A 6,000-nucleotide genomic window follows, 5' to 3' on the forward strand; every position below is an offset into this window, starting at 1 on the left:
TTTCTAGTAACTTCTTAGGAATGAATGAATGATAGCGAGACGAGATCCACCACCATGGATAAAAGGGAAGTTGATGAAGAAGCCTGTGGCTAATGCATAAGCTTGTGGCCACCACCGCGACAGCGAAGGGTCGGCAAAAATGTATCATTATTCTTTTTTAAAGCTCTTGCGCATTATTATTGTGCAGTCCTCATCATGATCGTCAAATCCGCTTCACCTTCTGGCCCCTCTCAGCCATTATCATTTGCTAGCGCCATTCTATAACCTATTTGAACTGTCACTTTCATTTCATCTTTCTCAACTCTACGCTATCTTACTATCTCTCTATTAGGAATTACATTAATACAGTAACTAAATATAACATAGAAATTAGATTGTTAATTGAGAGAAATATTTTATGGATTAAAAATTTGAAGGGTTTGGATATTTATTTTTTATTTTTCCATCGCCTATGCAACATTATAATATAGAGTTATTTGAGAAGTGCTACACTTATAAAAAGATTCATGAAAATAGACCCACAAACTGATATAGTTTTATATGTTATATTAGATCTATTTTAATTTGTAAATTTACTTTTATAAAGTCTCTTTGTGACTAAATCATTTCTCTATTTATTTATTAACAAATATGCTTAAATGCTTTGATGTAAATATTTGGTCGCAACTATTTGGTTGGTTGATTCAACTTATAATATTTTATTTTATAGTATTCTTTACATGAAAATATTTGATCACAACTATTTGGTTTGGTAGCTAAGATGAGATACAAAATTTTCATTTCATATCATCTCATCATTACAATTTTTTCAAATTCTCACATAAAATATAATAAACAATTCAATTTTTTCAAATCTCAAAACAATAATAATATTAAAAAATAATATTTTATTCAACTTTCAACTTTTATCTAAAACCATAAATTCTCATCTCACCTTCCAAAAACTTGAATTAGATCTTTGCTACCAATTAATAGCAAACCGAAAATGAATAAACAAATAAATAAAAAGAAGAAATGAAGCTGCCAAGAAGCTTTTTCGGTCTCATTCCTTTACCAAAACGTTATTAAAATTGATATATACCATCCATCAAACTTTAAATTTTGAATTAGCAGGAATAATTTTAATTTTAATTTTAATTTTAAATTTTGCCATTACATGCCATACACGTTGATGTAGTCCATTTCATAAGTGATTATTCATTTAATTAAAAACATATATGGTTAGAAAAGGGAAAAAAAAAAGTAAAAAAGAAGAACAATATTTGTCTTAGATTTCAAAATGTCCTAATTCACAGCATTAGATAGTAAAAAAGTAATAACGAATAATGATTGAGTTAGATGTTTAACTCATATTGATCAGAAATGTTTTTTCAAGATAAAGTACATGTTGTAGGATTATTGATTATTGCTATTGATCATGCATGTATACTTGTTGTACACAACCTTTCTTCAAGTTATTTTATAAAGAAAAAAAATATTTTTCCATATATCTTAAGATTGCTGATCACCCTATTGAATATTGTTTACCATTTGCTCGTAAACACACTTGGTCTTGGCCATTTTCACTTGAGAATAGTTGATGGAGGTAAAATTACGGCAGTATGCCAAATGCTTATGAGAAATTAAAGTTGAAGAAAATGAGGGTTTGATATTGACAATAATTGATCAGACAAGAAGGAATAATGATACATAAAGTTGAAATACAAGACCATAAATAAGGGGAAGACTTGAAGATGGGGAAAAGTTGGCAGCAGAGAGGGATGGGTCATGGACTTCCTAAAAATACATCAACAATGGTGAAAGAAAGCTAATCAATCTAGACGGTTGATATTACTTGTAAATTCTATTATCGAAGATGTATTGTCGGATGTAGGATATTGTACATAACATTCCAGCGCAGGGACATGGACAATTCATGAATAAAGACTCTTGAACTTCCTCTATTTTCCGAAGACCCAAACCCCCTTCTTGGATCGGAAAACAAATTCTATGCCAAGCAACCCACTTACGCTTTTGTTTTCCATTAGAGGAACCCCAAAAAAAATTACTCATGATGCGGTTTACAGCCACCATAACAGCCTTGGGAGCGTGCAATACAGAGAGTAGGTGGATAGGGATACTAGCAACAACATGTCTCAATAATAGCAATCGAGCACCAGAAGATAAAAACCGGTTCTGCCAACCTTCCAACTTCCGACGAATGCAATTCAATAAAACAGAATGATTGGCCTCCTTGGATAAAACTTTGGAAGTTGGCGGAAGAATTTTCCACGCCAAAGATCAATTTATATATCAATCCAGATTACCTCAACATCCAAACGCAGCCTAAAAAGATATGACATTGAAATTAATAATTCTAAAAGTCTAAGATTGGCTGATTGAGCTGAAATATTGCACATTTTAACTATTTAAAACCAATGTATTTTAAATTCATCATGACATTATTATTGGTTTTAAATAGAAAAATGGTTAAAATGAATAAATCAAAGTTGTGATTTTAATTGATTAAAAGTATGAATTTCTGTTTGAATTCTACCAACTATTGATTACTGTGCATTCTGATCTGTTCCTCTAGAATTGAGAAACAAAATAAACTGAATTAGGTCGATATTGGAATGGCTTCACATGTCTTCATTTTCGTTATCACAGTTCATTAGACACATATTTTTGCTCTTTGTGCATGAGTTATGAGTTCACATACTTCAAATATATGTATATTTTGTTTATCTTGCATGTTTGGTTATGTCTTTCTCTTCTATTGATTCTCTACTTTTCATTTCCATTTGTTCATGCAATGCCTATTCCAGGCCTTTGTTCTACAACAAAAAGGTGATTTAATGAAGATATCATGGATCCAAGCATATATGGTGATGAATATAGGCTTAGAGCTTCAAGAGACCAGTTTAATCAAATCCAACAAGGAGTAGCTCAAGTGAATCCGAAACTATATGAAGAAAAAGGCTGCTGCTCTCCACCAAATTTAACATTGAAAAAGTCATAAAAGACTGCTTCCTTTCCATTGAATTAAACAAGAACCGAAATGAAGGAAGAAAGAAAGAAAACATGTGACAAATTGAAGAGATGCCGTGCTTGAATCTTGAAGAGAAGTCGGCTAGAGTGAATTGTAGTTGGGGGAATGAATTGAATTAGTTTGGACCGGTCAAAGCAGTAGGTGAATGAAGGAACATGTGCTGAAATTGAAATAACAAATTGAAGAAACAAAATGAAGAAACCGTGCAAGAGTTAGGCAAGAGTTTGGCAAGAGTTTGGCAAGAGTTAGGCAAGAGTTAGGCAAGAGTTTGGCAAGAGTTAGGCAAGAGTTTGGCAAGAGTTAGGCAAGAGTTAGGCAAGATGTTTGGCTATAAAATGAGGTGCACACCGAAGCTTTAGAAAAAAAAAGGGAGGACAACTTAATCTTAGAAAAACACTTGTCAACACACACAATTTTCTGCTATGTACTTGAAAGAATTAGCTCCTTTTTGTTTTAAGAAATTTTGTTTCTCCTTTTAGTTTCAAAACTTTGTTGTTTTAGCATTTTTTTAGTGTATTAATATTTGTTCTAGAATTGTATTTCATTAAGTGTAATACCTTAATTTCCATTAAGTTACTAGTTTGTTTCATTACTAGTTTGTTTCATACAATAAAAGAAATTGTTTTAGAAGTTTTTAATCAAGTGTGCTATTTTGTTTCATAAAGAATTGCTTTAAAAGTTCTCATTAATTGTGTAACCTTAATTTATTGCAAGAAAGGTTTGGTTTTAAGTTTTTGTTTTTGTTTTTAATTTTTCTGAAACATCATATATGAGAAATTGTTCCTTTTCGTTTCGAATTTCAATTGAATCGTGAAAGGACGTTTTCGTTTAGACTTTTCGTTCCCTATTTTATTTAACTTCAGTTTAAAGTTTATAGAATACTTTTGAGTTTCTGTTTACTTATTTCGTGTTATTTATTTTTCTTACTTCTTTAAGTTTTCATTTAATAGTGATTACAACTGTTATGTGTTATTTTGAGAATCCGTAATTTAATTACAAAGATGAATTCTAGAATCTTGGTTTTGGGCAATTTCAATTTTCAATTCATGTTTTGTCAATTACTTTCTAATTTAGTTTAATGCTTAATTTAGTTTTATTAATTTCTGAGTTTAATTTATTAGTCCTTTATATTCCAATACGAAAATCAAAATCAAAAGACATGAATCTAGTCCATGACTAGTACCTTTTTCCATCCATTGCACATACCATCATTTTATTTTCTCTTTGTGAAGTTTTTCACAATTTTTTCAACGAGTTTAAATTTAAGCAACTTTCCCTGAGGAGACGATTTAGGAATTTATTCCTAATTATTACACGACATCCTCCTGCACTTGGGATAGCATTAGTGCTACTCATTTTTGAGTCAGTCATTGGCTAATATATACTTTTTAGTTTTTAGTAATTAATCATTTAAAAACCTTAAGCTTGTAACATGTCTACCTTTCTCCCAGCTTCTCATTCTTAAATAAATTCTCAGATCCACTTGATTTAACTGTCTATTAAGATGAGCTCTTAATATCATAACTATACTCAATTAATACCCATCAATAATAATACCATTCAAAAAAAAAAAATCTAAAGCAAATAGAAGTGTAAAAAATTTTCTTTTACTATATACAGTTACTTTTTAATACTTCTTGCACACTCTCTATACAAAAACTTTATGTATAGTTTGTTTATATTAAAAGAAAAGGAAAAGTGATACAGCCAATCACATAATGAGAGTGCGCAATGAGTACCTAAAAGTGAACAGGACCAAACCTGACTGAACGTTGATTCGGTTTGGTTTATAAGCAGATCGGTAGGATACTGGTTTGTATGAATCTAATAATCGAAATCAATCCTAATCGATGTTGTACCCATTTTCATACTCCCTAAATTGGTCCTAAAGCGGCCACATACTTCTCATACTTCTTCCGCAACTAAATTCCTTTTTACTCATGTTGTTTGGCCTTTTTTATCTTCTCTAGCTCAATCATTCGTTATTACTTTTTAAATATTTAATACTCTAAATTTGGACATTTTGAAATCTAAGAGAAATATTGTTCTTCCTTTTCAATTTTTTTTTTTAATCCTTTCTAATCATATATTTTTTAATTAAGAAATGGACTACATCAACATGTATGGCATGTAATGGCAAGAATTAAAATTAAAATTAAAATTAAAATTAAAATTATTCCTAATTCAAAATTTGAAGTTTGAGGGATAATATATATCAATTTTAATAACTTATTGTTAAAGGAATGAGTCCGGAGAAGCTTCTTAGCTTTCTTCTTTTTATTTATTTATTTATTCATTCATTTTTTTTTTATTTTTTTTGTATCATTTGTTTATTCATTTTCGATTTGCTATTTGTTAGCCAACATCTAATTCAAGTTTTAAAGTCTAATACAAATATAGAAAGTAAGAACTAAGAGGACAAGACTTCCGTTTTTTTTTTGGAATATAATAAGGACTTTTGGTTGGGTTTGGTGGCATGTCGCTTTGAGTTTGAAGGGGTGTAGGCCGTTCAATGTTGACAACTATTTTTGACAAATTTCGAAAGATATTTGCTATTCATTATTTTCACAAGTCATATACCACATTTTATTTATTTATTTTTTATTTTTGTAAAAGTTTTTTGGTTTTATTCTTTTAAATTAATTGAGTTCTTTTACTTATCATTTATACATCACATATTTGATAAAAGGATAAAATAAAAAATAAAAAATTATGTATGATGTGTAATGTATGAAAAGGATGAGTAAATTTTTCTACAGAGTAAGGCTATGGTATTTCTTTCAGAAATGATACAATACCGCTTGCATTGTACCGCTCAAGTGTACCACTCATAATTTAAATTTTTTTATTTAATAATTAAAGAAATAATTTTTAATGTATTAATATATATTTTTTATTTTTTAAAAATATTTAAATATATTAAAAAAAATATAAATGTGCTGGGCGTGACCGCTGGGCGGCAGCCTAGC

This window comes from Carya illinoinensis, chromosome 14, assembly GCF_018687715.1.
Source record: "Carya illinoinensis cultivar Pawnee chromosome 14, C.illinoinensisPawnee_v1, whole genome shotgun sequence".
Classification (NCBI taxonomy): Eukaryota; Viridiplantae; Streptophyta; class Magnoliopsida; order Fagales; family Juglandaceae; genus Carya; species Carya illinoinensis.